Source organism: Zeus faber (assembly GCF_960531495.2).
Source record: "Zeus faber genome assembly, chromosome: 14".
Classification (NCBI taxonomy): Eukaryota; Metazoa; Chordata; class Actinopteri; order Zeiformes; family Zeidae; genus Zeus; species Zeus faber.
The window spans coordinates 11,342,084-11,354,815 of NC_137200.1; positions in this window are offsets into that span (position 1 = coordinate 11,342,084).

The following is a 12,732-nucleotide window of genomic DNA, read 5'->3' on the forward strand; positions in this document are numbered from 1 at the left end:
GATGCAAAATAAATAAACAAGTCTTTATCAACAGAAGCAGAAAAATTTGTTTTTAAAATGTTTAACCAGCCCTTCGACAGGGTTTTTGAAGCACGTTTGTAAATAAAATAAATAAATAAAACCTAAGAAAAAAGCTTTAATCCCTGCCTGGAACATGCCCGGTGTAAAAGACACCTGCTACTCAGCGCATAAAAGCGATTTCGCTACAGTTTTTGTGTGTGTGTAGGCACTGCCTCAGACAACAGCACTTGCACCACATATAATTTGTTTGCCTCCAAGGCAGCGGCGGTCTGCTCATTATTTAAACCTTCATCTCCACAAACTTCATGATGACTCCTCTGTTGTGAGACAGGCGTCAGCGCAGAGGCCTGGCACTGTAGCTTCAATCAGATGGTGCAGCAAGAACCGCAAACAGTTCAATAAAAACAGCTTCAAAAAGGCTATGGCCTGTTTTTTAACCAGTAGGTCAGAGGCAGGGCACTGTTGTTTTCCGGTGGCCTTGAGGCTGGTGAAGCCAGCAGGTCTACAAACTAGGCGAGGGACAGCTCGATCTAGGGGTAGTTGAGGTCAACGTCCACCCACTCATATCTCCTCTATTATTATATGCTGAGGTAGATAATGAGCACCTTCAATCACTTGCTCATCCCAATAAGGTGCACTACAGGACTACGGGACCTGTTTTACATCTAAAGTGCGGAAGTTAAACGTGCGTCGTTGTCGAAATACCTTTTGAGGTTACTGCACAGATAGAGACTGACCCTGCTCTAAAAACACTCGGATGGTGAACACCTCTTGGACAAGTGCAGGAGCAGAGGCAGAACTAAGTTAAACTGTCTCATCTCTCGGTCGTCAAAATTGGTTGACTTGCTAAAAAATGTTGAGATGTCTTTTTTAAATCCAAGCACTTAATGGCTGCTTTAATCCATGAATGCTGTGGTTCATAAAAAAATAATAATAATACTTTGATGGGCCAAAGTGTCGATCAATAAAGCTCAGACTGCATCAGTAAATGGAGTGGCAGCTCCCGACTAGGTCTGAGGAGAAGGGTAAGCGTTAACTCTTTAATTATCACAATTTTTAATTATCTCAGTAAAACAAATTTGGTGTGTTAGTAAAAATATTCACTATAATATACAGTATATCAAAAATAGTCACTTCAGTAACAGGCCTGTAAAAAGGCTGTGTTTCGAACACTGACTGTGATTTTGGTGGAGAGATCATTTCTCAAAATGTACCTTTAAAAAGTGAGGAGAAATGTTTTCCTTATAAAGCTGATTGGTTGTTTGTTACAGTGGAAGCCATTCTTCAGATCAGTGATTCAAATCTGCGCCAATGATGTTGGAATTTCCGGGTTCCACTTTTGTTACATGGCCAACTAGTAAGCATTCCATTTCATCTTCTCTAGCTTGGGCAAGACGGGAGTAAAATTGATTTGCGATTCATGAATTAAAAATGCAATTCATTTGACATTCTCTTAGGATGCCAAAGGAATTGCCACAGTGTTTCTCCCGTTTTGTGGGAGACAGCCTCTGAGCGTCTGATGTGTTGGAAATATAATGACACAAACTATGTCCGTTTGATTTGTTTACGGCACAGAGTTATGTATTCCGGTCACCATGAATCAGTTTACACTTTCACGGCTCCACTTGCCGCTGTCTGGGAGTGGGGACGTTAACCGACGTTCGCGGAAAAATCCATTTTAAAACAAACAATGAGAGATGTAGGGTGGGGGGTTTTGTGTTTGTTTTTTTTCTTCTACTTATCATACACTATATTCAGCGGGTTGTACTTGATGAGTGTTGGCGGTCGGGGACAGTGAGTGGGAGAGGGACGGAGCGGGGAGTCCACAGAGGCCTTGTGTCCCACACACAACCTAACACACTTACTCCATTCTCCAGGCTGGGCGGGCAGATTGAGGCTGAGGAGAAATTTGCTCGCTCTGGCGATCCAGGAGTTGCCTGAAGTGCGTTTGAGGAAACTTGGGGATGAGCGAACTGGCAGGTAGAATCAAATAAAAAACAAAAAACAAAAAACAAAAAAACAAAAAACAAAATAATCTCCATCACTTATTTTTATTTAATATTCACAGACACTTTCTCTCTATTAGAGCTGAAGAAGACATTTTGGTCACTCCAATGAGGTTGTTTTCTTTTAAAGATTAACAGGAGAGCCACTCCTGTGCTGCCTGGTCTGAGGGGCCACCGTACGAGATACTGTATACTTGTGTTTTTGTCTTTTTGTTGTGTTGTGTGGTTTTTTTTGTGTGAATTGTGATACAGAATTACATACGTGCCACTCTCACTGTTAAAATACAGACACTAAGCCTAAACAAACTATTTCTCAGTCTTTCCAGCATGATTGCAACCCCTCACACAGCACAATTAATGAGGAATTTGGAAAAAACGTAATGGTAAAATGGTAGTAAAGTAAAGGCAGAGTTACAGTACTAACAAATGTCAGAGCGGTTTATGGGAGGAGGCCGCCATGTTTAACTTCTTGTGCTGTAATTCTTTTTTTTTCCAATGCACTGGCCCTAAATAATTCGCTTCATTTCATTGGCTGATGAACATCCGTTTTAATTATCCGTAATTATCCGTTATAATAAAAAAGCTCCATAAATCTACAAGATGACTTCACCATGGAGAAGGTTGAAAACATAACATATTTTAGAATATTAGAGGCACATTACATCTTTACCAGCTTGACGATGCACGTCGGTGCCTGTATATTCTTCCCTCCGTTTAGGTCAATTTAGGTCAATCCGCAATGTGACCCACGCTTGGAGGCGAAGCCGCCAATTTGTCGGCCTGTTTTCCATCCTGCAAGGATGATAGAGTCACTCTGTATTTTAATCATGACGACACAGGCATCAAAAGCTAGTTCTTGCTCAAATAAAAACATCGCTTTGCCACGCCAAAGTCGGCCACCAGGCCCCGTGGAGCTTCTCCAATTTGACTCCAGCTCCGGCTCGTACGAGCTCTGGCCTGGATGCTCCAGCCACATAAGCTGGCGCATTAATCCCCCCTGCCTGGAGTCAATGTCTCATTAAAGTGCAAATTGACTCTACTTATCCGGTGACGCTCTATATGGGTCATGTTTGTGTTTACTGTCATCACCAAGGGTGCGGGTAAGAAGTGGATTGCGATGGTGCGTTTGCCGTACGGCTATGTATACGGCTCTTTTAGCGACAGAGTCCACGCCCGTAGGTTACTGAATACCATAACACCCTTTTTTTGGTGCTCAGCAGTTCAAATGATGACATTCTGTTTTCCTCTGCCAAATATTGATGTACCGCCAAACCTCAATTCCCTTTTCAATGTTTAACTGCGTGTTGCCAGAAAAGTAGTATATATAGAGAGTACTGTATGCCGCCATTTGGCTTCTGCCGAAAAAGCCTTTACTACCAGGGCAGCTGTTGAGCGCTGGTTTATTCTCTTCCATGTCAATTTCAGGGTACTTCCCATCCGTGTCAATTAGGGTACGGCTCTGATCAAGCCGCACTTCCCCTGAATGGGAAATGTGATGAGGAAAAGACAAAGATGAAGGATTAGGGGATACTGAAGTCATTGCGGAGGTGGTGGGGAGGGCTTACTGCCCTAGAAAACAATGGTTCAATGTTGCCAAATGCTTTAATAACTTTTTTTCCACCTATAGTTTAGACCTCGGCCTATAAGTTGGTTCATACTGAGCATGGGTGTTTGTAAGGTTGTGAATTCTACTATTCTTAACATGGACAGAATAGAATACTGAAGAAGAACAGAGAAGAAAAATCTTTAATCGTCACACAGCAAACCACACATGCACGCACACACACACACACATGCACATGCTTTGGATGGTGGCCGGTGAAATTATTTGCCTTTAAAGAATGATGTCAGAATTATAAATGAAATTACATTTTTCCTGTTGATAACTGTTGCTAAGATATTGGTCATCGATTTAAACTGCTTTGTTCTGATTGCCACTGGAATTTCTATTGATGCATTCTATGCTCTAACAAATACCTCACGAAAAAAAGCAAACTTCTCTAATTCCATCTCTCCACATATAGTACAGTCTGTTAGGGTGTATTTTGTAGGAGACTGGGTCAGCTTCTGCTTGTCTTTCAATTGTGGTGAATACCAGTGGTCATAATTGCTGGTTGTTGTGTTCATCCGCTGAACTCGCCAAACTCCAACGACACTCGACTGTTATCGAAGTAAAATGCTTCCAAAGTGGAAACGTTTGACCCAAATGTGCATTGTATCATTGGGAAAACAAGAATGGTTGCGCTTTCTTCTGCATATTTGATTTCTGCCTTTCAGTCTTTTGCCTTTCTCAAATACGTCTTAAACTAGAAAAACGCAGAAAACGCAAAAAATAAATAAATAATATATAATATATATGTATATATATATTTATCCTTTTCACAATAACTCACAGTACTAGTACTCCCACTCCCTACCTGATCCTAAAAGTGCCTAAAGTTAACTCATAGTATTATCAATACCAGAGAATTTGGCTGGAATGCAGAGTTCCACAGAAACTCCTGTGGAATATCATACCCATAAACAAAAATGCAAAATTGGACTTGATATCAGAATAAAGTGTACTTCTTCTTTCACAAAAATAAAAAATAAATGTCTGCAATTCACTAGAAAAGGGGTTCGGAGCACATGTGGCTCTTTAGCCCCTCTCCAGTGGCTCCCTGTGGCTTTGACAAAAAATTATATGGCAATGAATAACGGTCATTTTTCAGCACTTGAATAGTCATTTATCATTGTTGTAGGCCTAAAGTGCTTCTTACTTTCTCCAATTGTAAAAATGTGTAGCCTATAACACCGTATACATTTTTTCTTTTAACATTTCCGTCAACTAAAATGAGCATCAGTAGGTTTAATATTTCCGAGTTCCATACTGGATAGCAGCAGCACGTGCTTTCGGGAACGCCGTAAGTAGACTGCAGCTCTGACTGAACAGCCATATTATTTATCCTCATATCTGGAACTATTTCGCTGGCAATACAGGAGCTATGCATTCCAAATCCGAAAAAAGAAAAGTCTCAGAGGAAAATAGAGAGTTTAATTCTGCGTGGACAGATTCATTTGCTTTCACTGCCAACGATGCTGGCTTACCTTTATGCTTGATATGTGGTGAGAAATTAGCAAACGACAAAAAATGTAATGTGGAAAGACATTTCCAGAACAAGCACACAGCATTTGCTGAAAAGTACCAAGCTGGAGATGAGCGAAAAAGAGCAATTTCGGAACTGTTGCGAAAAAGCTGAGTAGAGCAAATATACTTTCAAGAAGTGGATCAAGTCTTCAAACCCAACTACTGCTGCTAGTTTTGTGGCCGCTCAGGAGATAGTAAGGCGTGGAAAGCTGTTCACAGATGGAGAATACATTAAATAATCGTTAATTGAAATATCAGAGCATCTATTTTTCGGACTTCCTAAACACCATCATGGACAGGGCCATTAAAAATAGCAGCAAACATCACCCGTCAGCAAATTGAGGACATCAATTCAGCTCAAGCATACTCAATCGCCTGTGATGAGTCAAGTTATGTAAACGATATTGAACAGACAGCGCTGTTATGCAGATATGTGAACTCTGATGGGTTGCAGAGAGACATAATTGAGTCGATACCGCTAAAAGGCCAAACACCGGGGGACGACATTTGTGAGGCGGTTGTGAATTGTTTGAAAGCCAAAGAAATAAGCACCACCCACATGGTGTCAGTGGCTACTGATGGGGCACCTATTATGAGAGGAGCACAGCAGGGGTTTGTGACTTTACTTCAGAAATCACTCGATCGGAAGCTTCTGACGTTTCACCGCATCTCGGCACCAAGAAGCACTGTGCGCTCAAACTTTTCCCCGAATGTATGGAGGTGATGGACCCTGTCATTCGCATAGTGAACAAAACACCGACAATTCTGTTCATTTTTAGATTAGGTCGACAGCGCATATTCGGATCTCCTGCTGCATAACAAAGTCCGGTGGCTGTCTAAGGGCAGAGGTGCTGAAACGTTTTGCTGCTTCTCTGCAACATGTGAAAACATTCCTGGAAAGCATAGGCCTCACCTATCCCCAACTGGAAGATCCAGATTGGCAGGAAAAGTTGCACTTCATGGTGGATATGACAAGTCACTAAAACACGCTGAACAAAAGTCTCCAGGGCAAAGGGAAGCACGGCCCCGCAGGCGCTAGAGGGTGTTTTGGCGTTTGAGCGCAAGATGACAGTGTTTGCCAGAGATGGACAGAGAGATATTGTGAGTATTTCCAACGTGCCATCATCGTAACCTAAACTGCATTTGGGGAAAGATTCAGCGAGTTCAGAAAGGGAAAAAAAACTACACTATCCTTCCCTGTCACACCCCTGGACATCGACCCATCCCTGCTGAACATGTTCGCATTCACAGGAGTGCGTCAACCCGATCTTGAACGGGCCGACATAGCTGATAAAGACTTATGGGCGTCCAAGTTCAAAAACCCGACAGCTGATCTCGAAGATGTTGCCCGTCAGAAGGCCATCCTCGCTCAAGAGCACAAATGGAGCGATATTGAAAACCTCCCCAAACCCTTGTCCGGGAGTCCTGTCCATCTTTGGATCAACATACTTATGCGGGCAGGTTTTCTCAAGCATGAACTACATAAAATCCAGATATCGCTCCCGCCTCACAGATGACAGCCTGCAGCTCCAAGCTACATCTTACGGCCCTGATATAGAGAAGCTCTGCAGTGATGTTCAGAAACAGAGATCACATTAAACAAGTGAGAACACTATCATTTTATAGGCTATTATGCTGCAAAAAATGTAAATTTTAGACCCTGAGCTGATGTAGTTGTGTTTTATGTTCAGGCACGACGGTTGATTGCTGCACGTGGCTGAGGAAAAAAACAGAAGAGGATGACAGCACACTGAAACGGACTTTAGTCATAATTAAATACAAACTGGCCTTTTTTTTAAATGTTTCACTCTATTTAAGCTATTTGACTGTAGCTATATGATTTATTTATTTCAAAGCGGGCTACTTTTTTATTTTATTCATTTTCAACAAATATGGCGAGGACTCAAATAGGCCTGAGTAGTTCTGTGTTTAATTTAGTTCAAAGTAGGCCTACACATGCCAGTGTGTTTTTTTTCTCCCCTTCATAAGACCTTGGTGTTTTCCTTTGTTATAAAGGGTAGCGAAAGCAATAAAATGTCAACAGTTTTCCTTATTTTTGTTCTATAGTTTTCATAAATGCAGCAAAATATAGTTTTTGAATATATAGTATAAATATATATATCACTTTATAAGCTGTGTTATCAGATATGCTTTGGGGCTCCGGACGCATTATATTTGGTAGAAGAGGGGGCAAAATGGCTCTTTTGATAATAAAAGTTGCCTTCACTAGAACGTCCACAGATATTCTGTGTGCCAACTAGACACAGTTTACCATTGTGTTGTTCGATTTATTACTCCCATCATCTATAACTAATAACTGCATATCTCTGTTTGATATAAAAGGTTGTGCCGTCCAAATAGCCTGGATATCATCTTCATCATCTTCAACTGAGGTGAGCTCTAAAATTTCCCTGTACCAACATGGAACTGCAATGAACTGCAAAGAAACTAGAATTTTTTTTTATAGACAATGCCGTTGTGTGAACATTGACTCTCTAACCCGTGAGTGGATGGCATTGCTTGTGACATTAAATGTGCATTTATGGTATTATTGATCTCTACAATTTGTTGTAGACCCATTGAGGCACGGGCTCAGCAACCAAAGAAGTACATTTATAGACAAAAACAGCGACTGTTGTTCACTCTGTAGCGTCCCGAGAGGAGGTACCATCGCATTTCCGGAACGCGTTGCGTTGTCTTACTTTGCCGATGTATCCTAACTTGTGATAACCTTGTGATAATCTGTGCATGAGCATAAAAACAAACAAACCAACACCAAGCACTTTTCGAACGCTGAAAAATGAAATTGCGGATATCTTGTTACTGATACAGCCTCCCCCATTTCCACCCCTGCTGCTCCCCTGGTGAAACTCCCATGGGGCTGTGCCAGATTATAGCAGGCCAAGTTTGGAGCTTCTGGGACAACGTGAGTCGGTCTTTATCTCAGGGAAACAGATGCAATACAATAGCCTCCCGAGGGGATTTTATGGATAGGTATGTGGGTGTTTGTAGAAGCCGCTCCTGCCTCCCCATCTCCCCTTATATTCTCATCTTTTTATTTACAAATGACCTTAATACCTCTCCTTTGTATACCCTCTTGGCTTGCCCCATCGGCCAAATCCCTTTTGTGGGGCTTTTTCTTTAAAAAAAAAAAGAATAAAGTAGAAATAACAGCTTGATCTTGTAAGAAACAAGAACAAGGTCGAATTTTATTCCCTCCAGCAATTCCATAGTGGAAAGGGTCCCATGGAATTAACGTGTACATGTCCATTGTGGTGCCTACACACAGGAAAATAAAGGTGCCCACTGGAACCCAAAATGACTCAATGTTGGTTCCACAAGGAACCTTTCAAGGAACCTTTCTTTAAAGAACCATTTCTTTGGACATTTCTTTCACTTATAATATTGCCCAATGCTGGATGGGTATGCTAATTTTCCAAACTTGTGCAATCACCCACCGTCCATCTACTCAAATAAGAACTGCAAACCTTATTTATTAAGAATCTTTTAACGCAAAAACCAGATTAAAAAAAAAACATCTATGGGCTATCTGGGCTTGGCCCAGGGGCCCCTGAGTGCGAAAGGGCCCTCCACCATAGGAGAATTATTTTTTTTTTAATTGTGTCAGGCTCCACAGAAATATGCCACAAAGCTTGACCCGTTCTCTTGATCCTGATAATTATCCAGTCGTAATAAAATAAAAGTTGCCGTGGTGGTGTGGGGTTGGCATGGTGGGGGCCGTCTCTCTCGCCATGCGTAATTGAGAGGGGGCGATCGGGGTGCAACTTGCGCCCGCAATCTCTGCTCCACTGCACGTCCCTGTGGCCAGTTCCACCAAATAATACGAATGAAAACATTGTGTTTTTATTTTACATGTATTTTATTTCAATCGGTTTCTTTATTGAATAAACAAAAAAAGGCCCATGCATAAAAGGGACACTTTCTCGCCTGTGAGTGTGTGTGTGTGTGTGTCTGTGTGTGTGTATGTGTGTGTGTGTGTGTGTGTGTGTGTGTGGGTGTGTGTGTGTGTGTGTGTTTGTGTGTGTGTGTTTTGGGGGTGGGTGGGTGGTAGTGCGATAGCAGAGTGCAATATTTGGGTGGTGCCACCACTGGAAACTTTAATACAGCCAACTTGATAAAGCACTTGCAGATACATCACCTTAAGGAATAAGACGAATGTATTCAGGCTGCAGCGGTTAAACAGGAAAAACGAGCCGTGACAACAAACAAAGCTTGAAACTTTCCAGAAGTGCGAAAAAAATACCCTCCACATTGCCACAAAGCAGAGCTGATAACAGGGGAAGTGCTTTGATTCAGTTGAAACCTTAAACTTTAAACAGAACACACAGAGTGGCCGTTTTGTCAGGGTCAGGGTCTGAGTCAGGGTGTTGTTTAAATCTCACTAGTTGTTGAAGACGAAGAATATCTGTATTGAAGAAAAATTGGTATCGTGCCTCTAAATCAGGGGTGGGCAAACTACGGCCCGCGGGCCACATCCGGCCCGTTGGTCTTTTTAATCCGGCCCGCCGAAGGTTGGTACAGAATTCATAATTATGACTGCATTCATTTGACCTTGACCTGTAATGCCTGGCGTTTCACCAGGTGGCGCATTAGGCGCAGTTACTACTACTAATAAGAGAGCTACTCTCTGTTATTACTCTGCTACTACTCTGAACCCATCTGCAACAATGAGTGGGCCAAGGAAAAGAAAAGTCGACAGTGAGTGCCGAGTGTTGAATAAGGAATGGACAACTTAATACTTTTTTATTGAAGTCCGGTCAAAGGCTCTATGTCTTATTTGCCAAGAAACTATTGCGGTTTTAAAGGAATACAACATCAGCCGTCACTTTTGAACCAAGCATGCTAATTACGCTAACAACCAATCAACGCAAGAACGGACGGCCACCGCTCAGAGGTTGGCAGCTGGCTTGCAGGCTCAGCAAAACACCTTTATCCGACAAACTGCCATCCAAGAATCAAGCACGAAGGCAAGTTATTTGCTGGCATTCAAATTAGCAAAAGCCAGCAAGCCTTTCTCCGAAGGGGAGTTTCTCAAAGAGCGCATGGGAGAGACAGCAGGTATCTTGTGTCCTGAGAGCAAGAACAAATTTGAAAAAATTAGCTTATTACGCACGACAGTGACTCGCCGTGGTGAACTGATTGACAAAGACCTAGCTAGCAAGCTAAACAAAAAAGCATTCAGTCATTTACATTATATTCTTTGGCACTGGACAAAAGTAATGACATAAAGGACACCGCTCAGCTTTTACTTTTTATCAGAAAGATTAATGACAATTTTGAGATTACGGAGGAGTTTTCGGCCATTGAATCTCTAAAAGGGAAAACAGAACTGTATGACAGTGTGTCAGCGGTCATCAAGAGGCACAAGCTACCTTGGAGTACGCTCGCCAACGTTACCACAGATGGATCGCCAAATCTGACGGGAGAAAACGTCGGGCTGCTCAAAAGAATCCAGGGGAGGGTGAAAGAGGAAAACCCTGAGCAGGAGCTTATTTTCCTACACTGCATAATTCACCAGGAAGCGCTGTGTAAATCCGTATTGCAGCTTGACCACTTGATGAAACCAGTTGTAAAAACTTGTTAACTTTATTCGAGCGAGGGGCCTTCCCCATCGTCAGTTTATTACGTTTCTTGAAGAAACTGACGCCAATCACGGGAACTTGCTTTACCATTCCAATGTCCACTGGTTAAGTTTGGGGAAAGTATGTCAACGAGTGTGGGAGCTCAAACAGGAGATGATCTCATTTTTGGAGCTACTTGAGAACGCTGACAAGTTCCCTGAGCTGAGTGACACAGATTGGCTTTGTGATTTAGCTTTTGCTGTGGACATACTGACACACATGAATGAGCTGAAAAAGACCAGTTTGTGCATGAAATGCACACAAACGTCAGAGCCTTCAAAACCAAGCTGGCGTTATTCTCAAAGCAAATGTCAAACAAGTCATTCGCTCATTTCCCCACACTGGCTACGTTGAAAGAGGCCCCGCAACATGTGAAAAAATACAGGAAATCACTGGATGACCTGCATGAAGAATTCTGCCGTCGGTTCTCTGATTTTGGAAAAATTGACAAGTCACTTCAGCTGGTGTCATGTCCCTTCTCACAAGACCCTGAAACGGCGCCACAGGAGTTGCAGTTGGAACTGATTGATCTCCAATGTGACACCGTCTTAAAGGAGAAGTTCAACTCTCTTAAACTGGATGAGTTTTATGCTTCATTAAGTGCAGCCAAATTTCCAAACATCCAGAAGATAGCACAGAGGATGCTGGTGTTGTTTGGCTCTACGTATGTGTGTGAACAGACTTTTAGTGTGATGAACACCAACAAAGCACCCCACAGATCCCAGTTGAGTGATGAACATCTCAGATTTGTTCTGAGAATTGCCACAACAAAACTGACGCCAGACTGCGATCAACAACAAAACAAAAAGGTTCCCACTCAAAGGTAAGTGTTAACACCGTAATGCTTTTTTTCTGTTTATGTTTGATATGTATGCATCTTGTGCTGACCCGGCCCCAAATTTTAAAAGTCAATGTGGCCCCTGAGTCAAAAAGTTTACCCACCCCTGCTCTAAATGATGAACATTTCACACAAAAATCTGAAAAATCTTACACTGTAATTAGCTGCTGCGAAGTTGGTCTCCACACCGGCAGTGTTAGAGGTGGCACACCTCTAACACTGCTACCAATACTGTTACTGTTAAACAATACTGTAACTGGTAACTTCGTTTTGAGCCGGCAAAGCTGACAACGGAAATAAGTCGTAAATAATTATCGCAACTTTAATAGGGTTTGAATACAATGTGATTATATGTTTGTGGGTGTCTCTGCCCAGAGGCAGGGGTTTAGGGAGGGAGACGGAGTCTTGCTGGCAGTGGTTTTGCCAACGTGGCGAGAGTTTTTTATTACAAAGTTGAACAGAAAGGCTGGCTGGCCAGAAGGATAAATCATTTTCAGTTAAGATTTTGGGCGCAGGAGGAATGATGTTCTGATCAGGCTCCTCGTCAGCTGACGTGCCCATGCGGCGATCGCTCTGCAAGACAGACAAACATTAAGAGAGCTCCCTGCCCCGAGTTGGCCAGCTGCCTCGAGTTGGCCGGATAAGCGCCCGCGTGGCGCTGATCCGGCCAACTCGAGGCAGCTGGGCGGCTGTGGGAAAGGAATTCGTGCTGCCGTCTGCAGCCGCGGCTTGACCACACCTCTTGGTCCACCACAATGTTATGCAACAGGATTCTATTATAAGAAAAATCTGAAAACTTTCATTCTGAATTATATCCATTTTCCTGAGTGAGATGTTCCTGCATTAGATATATCAGATTTTAGGGGATAATACAATGCTCCAAAATGCAGCTTCTGTGGTTCACAACTCTGGAGTGTTCTTAATTCCAAAAACAGTGTTGTGAATATTTACCTGGTTGTGGCTTCCAAAAACTGCCTGTATCAACCTTTTCTTTCTTTATTTATTTTTTGCCTTCTCATTTTGGAGACGACCCCACTTGCATTAGTGAAGCTCCACTTTAAGCCTTGAGCATGGAACAGGCTTATTCTTTCCCCACTT